The sequence below is a fragment of the Nycticebus coucang genome, chromosome 13 (assembly GCF_027406575.1).
Source record: "Nycticebus coucang isolate mNycCou1 chromosome 13, mNycCou1.pri, whole genome shotgun sequence".
Lineage (NCBI taxonomy): Eukaryota > Metazoa > Chordata > Mammalia > Primates > Lorisidae > Nycticebus > Nycticebus coucang.
In genome coordinates, this window is record NC_069792.1 from 22,760,925 (window position 1) to 22,776,870 (window position 15,946).

The 15,946-nt window shown below is 37.8% G+C and overlaps 1 long non-coding RNA gene across 1 annotated transcript; it reads left to right on the forward strand.

Moving 5' to 3' along the window:
* The first annotated feature begins 4,385 nt into the window (after window positions 1–4,385).
* On the forward strand, window positions 4,386–11,888 carry LOC128563979 (uncharacterized). Its single transcript, XR_008373939.1, has 3 exons — window positions 4,386–4,496; window positions 9,807–9,919; window positions 11,438–11,888. It is a non-coding gene; the product is annotated as an uncharacterized LOC128563979 (long non-coding RNA).
* The last annotated feature ends 4,058 nt before the right edge of the window (window positions 11,889–15,946 follow it).

The following is a 15,946-nucleotide window of genomic DNA, read 5'->3' on the forward strand; positions in this document are numbered from 1 at the left end:
GCTGATACTTTCCATTGCATCTTTAAGTTCCCTAATTGACTGCTTCAGTTCCTTCAGCTTCGCTATATCCTTTCTACATTCTTCATATCATTCATCTCTTATTTGATTCTGTTTTTGGATTTCCTTTCAGTTATTTTCCACTTTATTAGTAGCTTCCTTCATTGTTTCCATCATTGTTTTCATCATGTGTGTTCTAAATTCCCTTTCTGTCATTCCTAACATTTCTTTATAGGTGGAACCCTTTGCAGTAGCTACCTCATGGTCCCTTGAAGGGGCTGCTCTTGACTGGTTCTTCATGTTGCCTGGAATTTTCTGCTGATTCTTCCTCAAGTGATTTCTTTTATCTGTTTCCTTGCCCTAATTTTCCTTTTTCTTCCTCTTGCTCTTTAAGTTCCCATAAATATGGACTAAGGTTTCAATGAGTCCTTTTGGTACAGGACCAGAAGGATGAGAAGGCTGAAGATCAAGAAGGGATAAAAGAAAGAAAAGGAAAGAAAGAAAGAAAGAAAGAAAGAAAGAAAGAAAGAAAGAAAAAGAAAAGAAAAGAAAAGAAAAGAAAAGAAAAGAAAGGAAAGGAAAGGAAAGGAAAGGAAAAGAAAAGAAAAGAAAAGAGAGAAAAGAGAGAGGGTGGGTAAAAGGGAATATTGACAGAAAGAAAAGAGGCACAGAAAGAGGGAGACAGAACAATATAGGTGTACAGTAGGGTACTTTAACACAACATTAAAAAAATCCCAACCTCGGTGAGTGCCTGGTTGGGTGGTTCCCTTGAGGTCAGCAGCTCTTTGCTAACCTGATCAGACACAGTACCCCACCTCCACTAAGTAGAGAGGAAAGACAAAAATGCTATAAATCAAACCACAACAAGCAAACAGAAAAATTTACGGGATAAAATTGGGTGACAAACCAAATAATAGGGTAAAAACACTAGCAAAAATGTAGTTCTAATTATTGAAAAAGGCAGCAATGGGAAATTGTATTTAAACTAGAAAAATGGAGATAGAAAAGAAAAGAAAAAATCTGTATGGAAAAGGTTGAAATTAAAAAACAAAACAACAAAAACAAAATAAACAAAAAACAAACAAACACCAACAAAATAACAGTACTCTACCCACCGAGCCACAGGCACTGCCCAACCTTATTATTTTCTTAATAACATTTTTTCTCTAGCTTATTTTGTTGTCAGATTACAGTATATAATATATATAACATACAACATTAATCAACTGTTATGTTATCTGTAGGGCTTCCATTCAACTGTAGGCTACTACTGGTTAAGTTTTTGTGGAATCAAAAGTAATACATGTATTTTTTGACTGTATTAGGGGTTGGCATCTCTCATGTTCAAGTTGTTCAAGTGTCAATTGTGTATATTTAAGTTAGAAAATAATAAATATTCAGGACAGTGTTGTTAAGTATATAAAAGTCTTAACAAATGTATATTGTGAATTTCTATAATCAGTTTTTTTATATTAATTTAATATCCTTTATGTCATATTTCATTGGAAGCAGGTACATCACCTTTGATTTCATGGTTGCTAGTTAAGCTATGGGAAGCAACTTCTGTTAGTACATGGAATAAGGAAAAAGCACTTCCTGTTCATGATGAATTAAAACCTAACAAATCCAAGGCATTGTGACAAGTTAAAAATCAGGAACAGAACTATGGATTGAAATTGTAACAAATACAAATAAATTTTTAATTTGAAAATCTTGCTAATTTAGGTATATAAATTAACTTTGAAAATAAAATTATCTTTGTACTTTATAAGTAGTCCTGTTGAAGTATATATGCTTGCTTGGAAAAAATAAACTAGAAGAAAATATATCAAAATGTTCACTGTGGTTTCTTTCAGTAGTTAAGACTGGAAATAGTATTATTTTTGCATTTCTAATTTCCCAATTTTCTACAATGAAATAAATTGTTTAAATTAAAAATCAAATTTATTCTATAAAATAGAATATAAAAATGCAAATAATATCAGTGAGATAAAAAAATGAAACCACCATTACAAATTAATGATGGGGTACAAGGTGAGAACTGTAGGAAGGGCCGAGCTAAAAATAAGGTAGAGGCCCAGCTAGAAATCGTGCTATTAATTAGCCATTGTCCCCCATCTGCTCCTCTGGAGTCACATAATTAGTGATCATAAAGATTCTTAACATTGTCTATCTACAGTATCACCTTTGTGACACATAAGTTTAGTTTCTGAGATGTCTTTCAGGTCCTGCATCTGGTGGATTGGGTGGCCCATCCAGACCAAGCAACTGACTCAACTGATCTTGTGAACCCCACACCCAAGAACCTGATGCTGCATTCCAGGGGATTGGCTAACCCACCCAGGAAGCAGCCCATACTAAGATCCTAATGATTCTACCCAAACCCAGACAATTATAGGCTCTGGTTCCCTAATCCTCTTCCTGTCAAACTGCCCTGTGGCTCAAAGGGGTAGGGCGCCAGCCCCATATGCCGGAGGTGGCGGGTTCAAACCCAGCCCCAGCCAAAAACTGCAAAAAAGAGAAAAAAAAAACCACTGTCTCTCAAATTTTTGAGGAGGCAGATTTGAGAAATTTCCTGTCTTCCCACTTGGTGCTATCCAGCTATGCAGATTAAACCCTTTCTCTGCTGCAAACTCTGCTGTCTCAGGGTATTGGCTTCCTCTCTGGCAGTGGGCAGATGAACCTGGTTGGGTAGCAACAATAATAGTCTTGGAAATTCAACATTTGTATATTTTGCAGAATGATGCCACACAGGAAAAACAGTAGGAAAGTCATCAATCTGGTAAACTCTGGGCCACAGCATCATGTCCACTATCATTAGGGTATAATTTCACCTCAGTATTATAAAGTCTTTTTGTGACAATTAGTAACTAAATTAAACAATAGTTATCATATACTAATATTCTATTATTCACCAGGCATTGTTATAAGTCCTCATATATGATCTTCATTTAATCCTTATCACAATTTTATGGTTTATGTAGGCAGTTCTTATAATCTCATGGCCTAGTTCAGGTAGTCAGGGATCCTCAGGCAGGAGCAGATGGAATGTCTTCAAGATCCTATCAGGGGTCTACAAGTTTGAAACTATTTTGAAAAATACTGCAAAGATGTTGGTTGTCTCTTTCACTCTGTTTTATAAATAAGAAAACAGGATCAGAATGTAAGTAGAATATGTTCCAGCTCCATCCATGTAAACATGAAAGAGGTAAAGTCTCCATCTTTTTTTAAGGCTGCATAATATTCCATAGTATACATATACCACAATTTATTAATCCATTCGTGGATAGATGGGCACTTGGGCTTTTTCCATGACTTAGCAATTATGAATAGGGCTGCAATAAATATTCTAATACAAATATCTTTGTTATGATGTGATTTTTGGTCTTCTGGGTATATGTATTCTTCTTAGTAAAGTGTCTCAAGAATGGAAGAAAAAGTACCCAATGTACTCACTCTTATTATGAAACTAATGTAGGACCTTCACATGAAAGCTATAACCCAGTTACAACCTAAGAATAGGGAGAAGGGGGAAAGGGAGGGGAGGGAGGGGGGAGGTAGGTGGAGGGAGGGGGATTAATGGGATTACACCTGTTACAAGGGAATTTGTGAATCCTAGTAAAAGTGGAATGTAAAGGTCTTAGCAAAATAACTAAGAAAATGCCACGAGAGCTATGTTAACTAGTGTGATGAAAATGTGTCAAACGGTTTATGAACCAATTGTATGGTGCCCCATGATCATACTAATGTACACAGCTATGATTTAATAAATAGTAAAAAAAAAAGAATGTAAGTAGATTGAACAAGATCACACAGTAAATAGTGGAGCTGAAATCTACGCTTTTGTCCCTCACCCAGAAACCTGTGCCCTTAACCACTAAACTCTATGTATTATAATATACATTCCAGTCTAATGAATTTGCATTGTGAAATTGAGAAAACATTTTCCAAAAAAAGTTGTCTGTGTCCCTGTTTGTTTCACACAGCTCTGCTTTCCAAGGTGACCTCAGAAAGTTAAGATTTTCTTAGGTGCAGGGAAACCAAGAGAAAGCCATTCCTTTCCTCATGTCTTTGGCTTGGAGGTAAAAAGTTTGCTTTCACTTTTATAGCTTTGGTCTGAAGCTTTATGATCCCTCAAAAACTATGAGACCAACTCCTTGACTTTTCCATAAGGCTGTGCCTTATTTTACCTTCTGGCCTATTAGTCAATTCCATCCCATCCTGCATGGTTTATGGTGTTCTTTTTGAAGCTCCTTTTTGCATCAGAGGTTCCAGTACTTCTCAATGTGGCATTGTTAGAAACCTTGACTCTGGAATATAAAGACTGGTAGCACATCTTCCCTCATGGGGATAGCCAAAAATGCTGCCCCACATTTTATATTTTCCTTAGATATAACCCTCAGTTAAGAACCATGGAGAAGAGGCATTTTCTACAGAAGACTTGATTTGCAATGCATATGCTACTCTAAGAGAGGGAAAATTCATCCCCCACCCTGCAGGTAAGATGTTTAAAATTTGTAATAAGAGTATGTATTATTAGTAGCAATAATAACAGAGAACTAATTCATTGGATTAGTTAATTGCCATCTTGGAGACTAAAAGAGACATTAAAATTAGAAGGAAAAGTAGGAAAATTTCACACGCCAATTGAGACTGTCCTAGACAAATCAGGTCAATAGTCATAGTAGGGATATGGTGGAGCCTATATTGATGAGAAGGATTTGGAACAACCAAAGACATCCTGAGTTCCTTTAGCCCTGGAGGTTGGGACTAGTCACAGGGCATAAGCTCTAAAGAAAACCAAAGACAACTTCTACTTCCTTAACCAGATTTTCCTTGTTTAGCATATAAGATCCCAGCCCAGGGTCTTAGACAAAGGCAAATACTAGAAGAATTCAAATAGGAAAAACTATTATTGCCTCCTTTGCCTGGGTGAAAAAACAAAGTTATTTTAATAACCTAATACACACTACCCAAAATAGATCTCCAAATTCTAAGTTCATAACCAAGACTAAAATTCCTTGGTTTTGAATCTCAATTGAAACTTTTTTCACCAAACCAGTCAAAAGCATCATTTACCCAGAATTGTATTATTTACTTATCTAAGATTACCACTGCTAGAATCAACAGAGGTAAATACCAAAAGCAAAACAAAAACAGTCAGGAAGCCCTGGGATGTATGTGTTAAGGCCCTACTGTTAGCCAGTTAAATAAGGTTACGACTTTTAAATCCAAACTATACAGTCATGTTTGTCTACTGATGCTCTTCTCCCTCCCCCAGGATATAATATTGTTTCTGGATCATTCTGGCAATCAGTTAAGTATCATCATGGGAAACAAGTTCCAAGTTTGAGTTCAAAGAAAATATGCTCAGCATATCTAAACGTGTCTCTCGTAGAACAGGATCTCATATTAAAAGTTAAGATACCAACCCTCCCAGAATCCTTTATTTTTTAATGTTTTTTACATTATCCTTTTAATTGTTAATGCCAGTTAACAAATAATGATAGCTAATATTAATGGAACTTCTTCTACTTACCCCTGACGACGCTGGTTTGCATGTGACATGGGTATCAATCTCATTCCGCATAGTCAACTAGGCAAGAAATATTTTGTATCTTTATCTTTATTTTCAATAAAGATAAATTTTCACTACATTTTACTTTAATACCCATCCCTCTGGCTAGCAGGAAACTTAATGTCATTTTCTGGCTTTCTCCCTCACCAGCACAGAGTTACACTACTGCCTGAGGTCAGACACAAAAACAAGGAATTTTCCTAGGTCCAAGTGGAGTGTGCAGGCTCCATACCTGCAGGGATTCTCAGGCCCGGCAGTGCTCAGACAATCCTGGCCACACATGGGCCAGCCGTGATTTTGAGGTTTTCTGGAGCCTCCCCAGCCTGCACTCACCTTGCAGCCATTCCTCTCGGGAGTTTTTTTTCTTCTCCAGATGCTGCCAGAATTTAGCATGGACACCTCCTGCCTTCGGAATCCATGGACCTCTCTCTGTCCCTCCAGCAGTGACAGGGTGTTTGTGTAAACTCAGGGAAATCCTTTCCCTTCCAAGTTTTCCAAATTCTTTCCTCCCCACACACCCTTCTCTTTCTTCTCCATCCTCTGTAAAACCTGTAAGTTCTATGGCCTTTCACTTTGAGAAAGATAAATCCGTACAGAGTTGCAGGCTATTTCTGCTTCCTGCCTTCTCCACACCCAACTGGAATAAGTCAAGGTAACTGAGCCCTTAGAAAGGATGGAGGAAGAAAGAAGAAAAGGTAAAGAAAAGTGCCAGGAGAAAAAGTGCCTTCCAACATCCAGCCTCACACCAAGTCAGCACCAGGATCCAGTGGCACACATGTTAATGTCTCAATTTTATAAACAGGAAGACAAATTCAGAGTAGTTAAAAACAAACAAATAAAAACATTTCCACATCACACAGCTATTAAATAGCAGACTGAGAATATAACTGTAGACCCTGAGTGACCCGCAAATGTCCGATCACGTTGGCGGCATCGTTTACAAAATAGGCAATATCATAGAAAGGTAGGATGTGTTTATAAGTATCTAATTTATTTAGGTTATTTTAATTGTCTAATTAGTGTTTTTCTTAAAAATTATGCAAGAAACTTCCCCAGCATGGCTTAAAACTGAAATAGGGATGTATGTGTTAAATGCTTTTGCTTTCTAAAAATGTTTCCTTACGAACTTGACTAAGATGGTATTATCTCCACCAGTATCAACCCAGGAAAAAAGTATTTTCAAGGCAGCTTGACAAGTTTTCATACTGTAGAAGATGTGAGTAAGAACAATTGCTCAGTAGGGTACTGCTTGCCATGATTCTCCTGCCTGCTGGGTTTCTGTTTCTCAGGCATTGTGACAATGATGTAGTCTTTAATTGGCCTCTTTGCAAATGCCTGCTCCTCACTTTTGGCATTAATCGCTAATTAATAAAACCATGAATATTCAGTATGACAGCATATGAGCCAATACCTTCATATTGAAGAATTATACAGAAACACAGCTTTTAGATGTTGGATAGGCAAAAAAGCAAAAATTCAACAGCTTTCAACAGCCCTTCTTCACACTTGCCCTGCTGTAGTTAGTTACTTGCACAAGACCCACAGCACCTTCCCTACACAAAGAGACTTGGATAAACAGTTTCTGCTTAGGCGAGATGTCCTGTAACAATGGCCACACCCTGCAGGGTGCCCAGGCACTGCCTCAACTCCCATCACTTCTTAAACTTGGGAGGCTTTAGGTACAAATACAAACGCACAACTATTTTACATTTGAATGGTTGCATTACTTCAGTTTTTGGCAATTAGGGCAAGATCTGGGCTCAGCCTTGGAAAGGGGAAGAAACCAGCTCAGGTTATCAGAGAACGCCCAGCCACAGCAATGGGCAGAACCCCCTCTGGTAGAGAAGGGACTCGCCAGGTTTTCATTTGCTACTGGAACTTCTATAACGTATCCCTTGAGAACCTCATGAGGAGGTTTGCAAATATTTTTCCTCAATAGTGTTCACTAAACACCAGGATAGGCCATCTTTTAGAGCTCAGAATATTAAAAAATAGGGAGTATACTTTTACCCTTGACTCTTTCTCCTTGTACTGGAAAGCTTCTTCCTGTTAAAGAAAAAATAAAAAGGCACAAATTAAAATAGAAAGGGCCTAGTATGTTGTGAATGTAGTAGAGATACTGAAAACATTTGATTTGAAATGGGCTAACTCTTGAAAGGCAGCTCACCACCAATTATCATGAAGACCTTATCACTGTTGCCAACTGAAAAGGGACATTTGACAGTAATTGTTGTCTGAAGTCTCCAGTTTGCCTTTGTGAAAATAAACTCACTTTTGATGAACAATAATAATTTAATAATAAATAATAAAATTATTTCATTTAAAATCAGATTATTTACATTTTTAAAGCAAAAATGTTTTTACGGGAAAATGTCAAAGATAAGAGAGATAAAACTATTAAAATGGAATTATTTACACATTTGTATTATTCAAAACATATTTATTCCCTCTCCATAAAAACCTTACATTGGTAGAGGAGGACCAAAGAACTGACGCCCTTGTTTAGAACAAACTGGAAATTGGCTTTGAGACTTAAGTGGTGGGAATATCCAAGTTAGCTGACAGGTACAAAGAAGCTGCTGTCAGAAGGGTGAGGACTCTATAACTCTGCTGCTCTCGGTGTATCCTCACACCGCCACCCCGCAGCAAAGGCTGGGAGGCCTAAGTCTTACATGAAACCAAAAAAGTATCACTAAACAGAAGCTCAGTGAGCCCAATCCAGGATTTAGAGGTGCACTTGGAAATGGAGCCCCACATAGATACAGACAGCTAGCTCACCACAGCTTACTAAAGATAAAAAGAGGAGCCTTGTTTTTCCAAAATAGATTGAGGGTACTGTCTCCCACTCAGCAGTGTACAAATGCAAAGAGCCAAAGATATGAGAAAGATTAAAATATAACCACAAAAGATGGAAAACAAGAGCAAATAAGAAGATAGGAGCCTCTGTAAGAGCTGATACAACATCGTATCTTCTGCAAGTGAGGCTCTAGACTCTACTGTAGCCAGTAGAGTCTAGAGATGGTGCAACCTGGGGCCTGCCTACTGCTGTTAGGGACCCTAGAACAGACTGAGAATTGATTCAAAATGCAAACCCTTTGTAGTTTGTATTGGTTAGATGGTACGCATTTTTATGGATGTTCATTTTTATATATAATTAAGTCATTTTCAAAGAGCCTACTAGTATTATCCTAGGTTAGCACACTCTTTAGAGTTTATTCTGGCTACCATATGAAGCTGGGCAATGTCGAAGAGTTCCACTGTGCACATGTACAAGCAGCCAGTTGGATCTGGCACTCGGACAATTTTCTAGAAGGGCCATTCATTCTGAGTATTGGCATCTTAAATTAGCCACGCTTTCCATTTACAGCTATTCCTACCTTTTAATTACAAAACACTCAGTTTAGTTTCTTCACTAAAAGTTTAGTTTTGCAAATGGAGTATTGCACGCTCACATAAACATTATTTGGGGCGTACAATTTATATTATTAAAACCATTCATATCCATAATTTTAAACCAGAAATACTTAATAATTGCCAGCATACATTCTTAACAAATGTGTTTAGACAGTAATACTGAACGGTTTCCACCTATATTTTTTTTCTAAATGAAATGTTTTTTAGGGGCAGAAATCAAGAGAAACAGAGGCCAGGCTGGTAGTGGCAGCTGTCAGTGTAAGTCTGAGTCCCACTCAACTGTGCCCACAGCTGCGTCTGAACTCAGAGGGAGGCGAAGGGCATGTGCTGAGGCGGCAAGGCCATCTACAGAGATGCACAAAAATTGCCCTGTATCCCTGTATCCAGCTAGAATTTTTCTACCTTAACTGTTACTATTTTCTCTCTTTGGGGAATGTTTACTGGTTTTATTATCACGTCGAAGTAGCTAAAGAGACCATTGTACAGAAGATAAAAAGAATATCATGTGACATTAAATGCCTCCTTGCTTTCTGGATTATACTCATATATTCTATCAATCAAAAAAAAAGTTAAGAACTTAATCCAAATACCAAATACGTGCAATTTGGTTGTCTTTGAATCACATACAATTATTATCATATTATTACATTACATAAATAGTACCATATACAAAATAATTTTAGTAAGGTTTAAATAAATATAAATGGAACTTCTAATCATTTCTTTTCAACCTTGATATATCATCTGACATACTCCTATTTTGAAGAATAAGAATTTTGATATTTATATAAACAACTCTTTTTTTTTTTTTTTTCAGAGTTTGTGTAGTTTAACTTCTGCTCCACTACTCTGGCTTGGAAATGTATTCTCCTCTTAATTTGTGAATGAAATGAAAGGACACATTATATCTCAGTAATGCCATGAATCAATGTAAGTAATATTCTGTTCAGTCCTCAGAAGGAAATGTTAGCAATTCCACACTCATACTAGAAACTTTCACTAACACAGAGGGTGCCAAAAAAAATGGACACACATTTTAAGAAAAAACTGTAGAATGTCATATATATATATAACTGAACAATGTAATACTCAAGTCATGTTTGACTTCTGCAATTACAAAAGATATGAGGTACAGTATACAAGATAACAAGTGCTAGGATATATATTGAGTATTACAATGTTCATACAGGTTTTTCTTTTTTAAAAATAGGTATACATTTTTTGGCTCCCTCCATGTTCAAGAATACAAGAGGGGAATTCTCATGTTTTTACAAAAAAAATTATGTAAGCAATAAACATGTTTTATGTATAAACACATCTTGTTTATCTAGCAATGAAAATTGCTGATTCAACTTTGTTGCGAAGGTTGGTTGAAACCATCAACTTGCCTCATGGAAACTGATGCAAAGTATAATTTGACCTTGTTACTTATTTCATAACCAGTTCTCAGGGAGACCTATTTCTTACCTCTCAAGATTAGTAAGCTTTTTTCTTTGTTGTTCACACTGAGTTTTTCTGACTGCCTTGCCCCAGTTTGGTTTGTTTTTTTAATTTCTTTTTCTAACTGTTGGTATTTACTGCTAACTTCACCATGATTTTTCCCATGGTATCTCATTTTTTAAAGATTATTTAGAAAGTAAACTATGTGCCAGACTTATTTTTTCACGTCTGTAGCACTTCTCGGTTGTGAACGCTAATGAATGCTTACTCCATCTAGTATGAATTTGGCCCAAACCCATTTACAAAGCTCACTTGACTTTCAAAGTAATAGTATTGAGAACTGGCACCATCACTTCTATTCCAAAATTATTAATCTATGTTAACACATGGCAGAGTTTTCCAATATTTAGATCCTTTTATTTGCATTCACAAAAGCATGAACTTAAATTACAAAACTATGTTGAAATAAATGGTAATAAAGCAAAATTTTATAGACATGAAGCAAAAGTTCCATATTGTTAGGCAAGGGAATTTAGTCTGACATGAAAGGAAGAAAGGAAGGAAGGAAGGAAGGAAGGAAGGAAGGAAGGAAGGAAGGAAGGAAGGAAGGAAGGAAGGAAGGAAGGAAGGAAGGAAAAGTGAGAGGGAAGGAGTGCAAAAAAAGAAAGGAAGAAAGAGAAAGAGAGAGAAAGGAAAGGAAGGAAAGGGAAGGGAAAGGAAGGCAGGAAATAGTGGAAGTCTGGAAGTCAGTAGTGGGCAGAGGTCTTTGGGATTGTGCTGAAGTAGCTTCCCTTTCCGTTCACTGTTGTTCCTTCCATCCACCACAAAGATGCACACTGTGGTTATTGCTTTGGGCCGTCATTTCTCTGGAGGACAGGTACTGATGCCGAGGGTAGGCCCAGGTCGAGTGACAGGACAGCATGTGAACCTGCAGGAGAGAGAAAAGCTGCCCTAGGATGTGAAAGGCCAGTAACATATAAACCACATTGATCACTTTCTTCCCTAAAGGTCTGGCAAAGCACTGGAAGTGATCTCTGGTGAATATCACAGTGGTGGAAAGCATGCAGTCTAGGCTGCCTGGATTGAATGTCAGCTTCATCACCCACTCTTCAATGACCTTGGGCAAGTTACCAACTCTCTCTGTGCCTCAGTTTCTTCCTCTCACGTGGGGAAGGACTTATTTCGTTAGGTTGCTATGGGGATTAAATTACTTATATATTTGAAATGCTCACAAGAGTACCTAGTATTTTAAAATGTGTTTTGTCAAATTTAAAAATACAGTAACTAGAATATCAATACGCTCCTCATAGGGGTATCCAGTCTGTGGTCTGTGGGCAACATGCATCTTATTTGAGGACTGTTTTGCTTATCTGTATTGCCAGATATCACAAAATTTAAGTGTGGATTTTTTTTTTTTTTTGGCTCATCAGCTTGTTAGTATTTGCATATTTAATGTGCCCAAGACAACTCTTCTTTCAATGCGAAGCAGAAAAGAAAAAAGGATGGACACCTCTGGAGCCTTCAAACCTTCTAATTTCTTCTAGAGTAAAATACAAAGTCCTTCCAACAGCCTGTCCCGTGCGATCTGTTTCATTTCCTCTGTCTGGGTACTCAGGGTGCACTTTCTGGGCCCCTTTGTATCATGTGAGGTCAGGTAAGTGACTTCTGGCCATAGCACAGAGCCTATGATAAGGCACTTCTAGGCCTGCTGGGATCACCAGCCATGCTGGCATGCCTACAACTGTCCATTTGACAGAGAGGAAACCCCTCACTCCTGTGAAAATGGACAGTCATCTTGATCCTGCCTTCTCAAAACCCCTTATAATTCTTCATACTCTCTTTTTCTATCTGCTGGATATCCATGTCCAGGGCAACCTTGAAATTCACATGTTGGAGATAACAGAACCACCACCAGCCTGGGCTTCTGAATGAAGCTGAGTTACTGCCTCTTTTCTCACTGGACTTTATGTAAGCAAAAATAAATTTCTATTCTGATAAACCACTAAGGTTCCATTGCATAGCTTAACCAATAAACTAACTACTGTGTTGGTCATTCTAGCCTCCTTGTTCCCACAACAAAATTAAGATTCACTGGCTGGGCGGCGCCTGTGGCTCAGTCGGTAAGGTGCCGGCCCCATATACTGAGGGTGGCTGGTTCAAACCGGGCCCCGGCAAAACTGCAACCAAAAAATAGCCAGCCGTTGTGGCGGGGGCCTATACTCCCAGCTGCTCGGGAGGCTGAGGCAAGAGAATCTCTTAAGCCCAGGAGTTGGAGGTTGCTGTGAGCTGTGTGAGGCCACAGCACTCTACAGAGGGCCATAAAGTGAGACTCTGTCTCTACAAAAAAAAGAAAAAAAAAAAAGATTCACTGGCTGTTCACTCTGGTCAGAATGTTCCTTTTCAGACATCTTCATGGCTAACATCCTCACCTCCAGTCTTTCTTTGCTGAACTCTTGTTTTCTATGGCACCTACTCAACCGGTTTATTCAAAATAGAAAATCGGTATAGAAGGGACATTTCTTAAACTGATAGAGGCCATCTACAGCAAACCGACAGCCAATATCACATTGAACAGAGTTAAATTGGAATCATTTCCACTCCGATCAGGAACCAGACAAGGCTGCCCATTGTCTCCATTGCTTTTTAACATTGTAATGGAAGTTTTAGCCACCGCAATTAGAGAAGAAAAGGCGATCAAGGGCATCCACATAGGGTCAGAAGAGATCAAACTTTCACTCTTCGCAGATGATATGATTGTGTATCTGGAAAACACTAGGGACTCTACTACAAAACTCTTAGAAGTGATCAAGGAATACAGCAATGTCTCAGGTTACAAAATCAACATTCATAAATCGATAGCCTTTATATATACCAACAATAGTCAAGCTGAAAAAACAATTAAGGACTCTATCCCATTCACAGTAATGCCAAAGAAGATGAAATATTTGGGAGTTTATCTAACAAAAGATGTGAAAGATCTATATAAAGAGAACTATGAAACTCTAAGAAAAGAGATAGCCGAGAATGTTAATAAATGGGAAAACATACCATGCTCATGGCTGGGAAGAATCAACATTGTTAAAATGTCCATACTACCCAAAGCAATATATAACTTCAATGCACTCCCTATTAAAGTTCCACTGTCATACTTTAAAGATCTTGAAAAAACAATACTTCGTTTTATATGGAATCAGAAAAAACCTCGAATAGCCAAGACATTACTCAAAAATAAAAACAAAGCAGGTACGCTACCGGACCTCAGACTATACTACAAATCGATAGTGATCAAAACAGCATGGTACTGGCACAAAAACAGAGAAGTAGATGTCTGGAACAGAATAGAGAACCAAGAGATGAATCCAGCTACTTACCGTTATTTGATCTTTGACAAGCCAATTAAAAACATTCAGTGGGTAAAAGATTCCCTATTTAACAAATGGTGCTGGGTGAACTGGCTGGCAACCTGTAGAAGACTGAAACTGGATCCACACCTTTCACCACTAACCAAGATAGACTCTTACAGGATTAAAGACCTAAACTTAAGACATGAAACTATAAAAATACTAGAAGAGAGTGCAGGGAAAACCCTTGAAGAAATTGGGTTGGGTGAGTTTTTTATGAGAAGGACCCCCTGGGCGATTGAAGCAGCTTCAAAAATACACTATTGGAACTTGATCAAACTAAAAAGCTTCTGCACAGCCAAGAACACAGTAAGTAAAACAAGCAAACAGCCCTCAGAATGGGAGAAGATATTTGCTGGTTATGTCTCTGACAAAGGTTTAATAACCAGAATCCACAGAGAACTCAAAAGCATTAGCAAGAAAAGAACAAGGGATCCCATCACAGGCTGGGCAAGAGACTTGAAAAGAAACTTCTCCGAAGAAGACAGGCGAGCGGCCTTCAGACATATGAAAAAATGCTCATCATCCTTAATCATCAGAGAAATGCAAATCAAAACTACTTTGAGGTATCATCTAACTCCAGTGAGACTAGCCTATATTACAAAATCCCAAGACCAGAGATGTTGGCGTGGATGAGGAGAAAAGGGAACACTTTTGCACTGCTGGTGGGAATGCAAACTAATACATACCTTTTGGAAAGATACATGGAGAACATTTACAGATCTAAAAATAGATCTGCCATTCAATCCTGTAATTCCTCTGCTGGCATATACCCAGAAGACCAAAAACCACATCATAACAAAGATATTTGTACCAGAATCTTTATTGCAGCCCTATTCATAATTGCTAAGTCATGGAAAAAACCCAAGTGCCCATCGATCCACGAATGGATTAACAAATTCCATGGTATATGTACACCATGGAATACTATGCAGCCTTGAAGAAAGATGGAGACTTTACCTCTTTCATGTTTACATGGATGGAGCTGGAACATATTCTTCTCAGTAAAGTGTCTCAAGAATGGAAGAAAAAATATCCAATGTATTCACCCCTACTATGAAACTAACTTAGGACCTTCACATGAAAGCTATAACCAAGTTACAGCCTAAGAACAGGGGGAAGGGGGAAAGCATGGGGAGGGAGGAGGGAGGTGGGTAGAGGGAGGGGGATTGAAAGGATCACACCTGTGGTGCATCCTACAAGGGTACATGTGAGCCTTGGCAAATGTGGAATGTAAATGTCTTGGCAAAGTAACTAGGAAAATGCCAGGAGGGCTATGTCAACTAATGAGATGAAAATGTGTCAAATATTCTATGAACCAAGTGTATGGTGCCCCATGATCATATTGATGTACACAGCTATGATTTAATAAAAAAAAAAATTAAAAAAAATAAATAAATAAATTTAATTCTATTTATAAAAATATATATATATCATCTCATCCATCATACCTCTCTCCTCTTCCTTTTTATTTGCCAAAGTATCATCACCTTTTAATTTATACTCTATTATTTACACTCATTTCTTTTATTCTTATTTTATGTTTTGACTCCTGTACTAGGATAACTAGAACATCAGTTTCATAAGGGTTGAGAATTTCGTTTTGAAGAGTCTGGGACTGCAGTTCCCAAACCCCAGGTACCAGTTCACAGCCTATTAGGGACCAGGTCACACAGCAGGAGGTGAGTGGGAGGCAAACTAGGGAAACTTGTCCTCTTGGGTCCATAGAAAAATTGTCTTTCATGAACCCTGTCCCCGGTGCCAGAAAACACTGGAGACTGCTGGTCTAGAGCATCATCTGAGACATAGTAAATAGTCTAGAAATATTTGCTAAATGAACACATTACCTTAATTTATTTCATTTATACAGTTTACCAAGTTGAACACCAATAAAATTAAACCTTGGACTTTAATCCCCCAAGGAGTGGCACATTTGATAGAGCTTTTATGTGAAGACTTGTTTCCAACAATTTCTAGAGTATTGTTATGGATTTTAGAAATTATGGGCAGAACAACCCAGCTATTTACTATTTCATAAAAACTTTTGTTCCTGGTTTGCATCCAAATCTCTCCAAAACAAAGAATCTAAATTGAATATGTCTAAAATCAAATATTT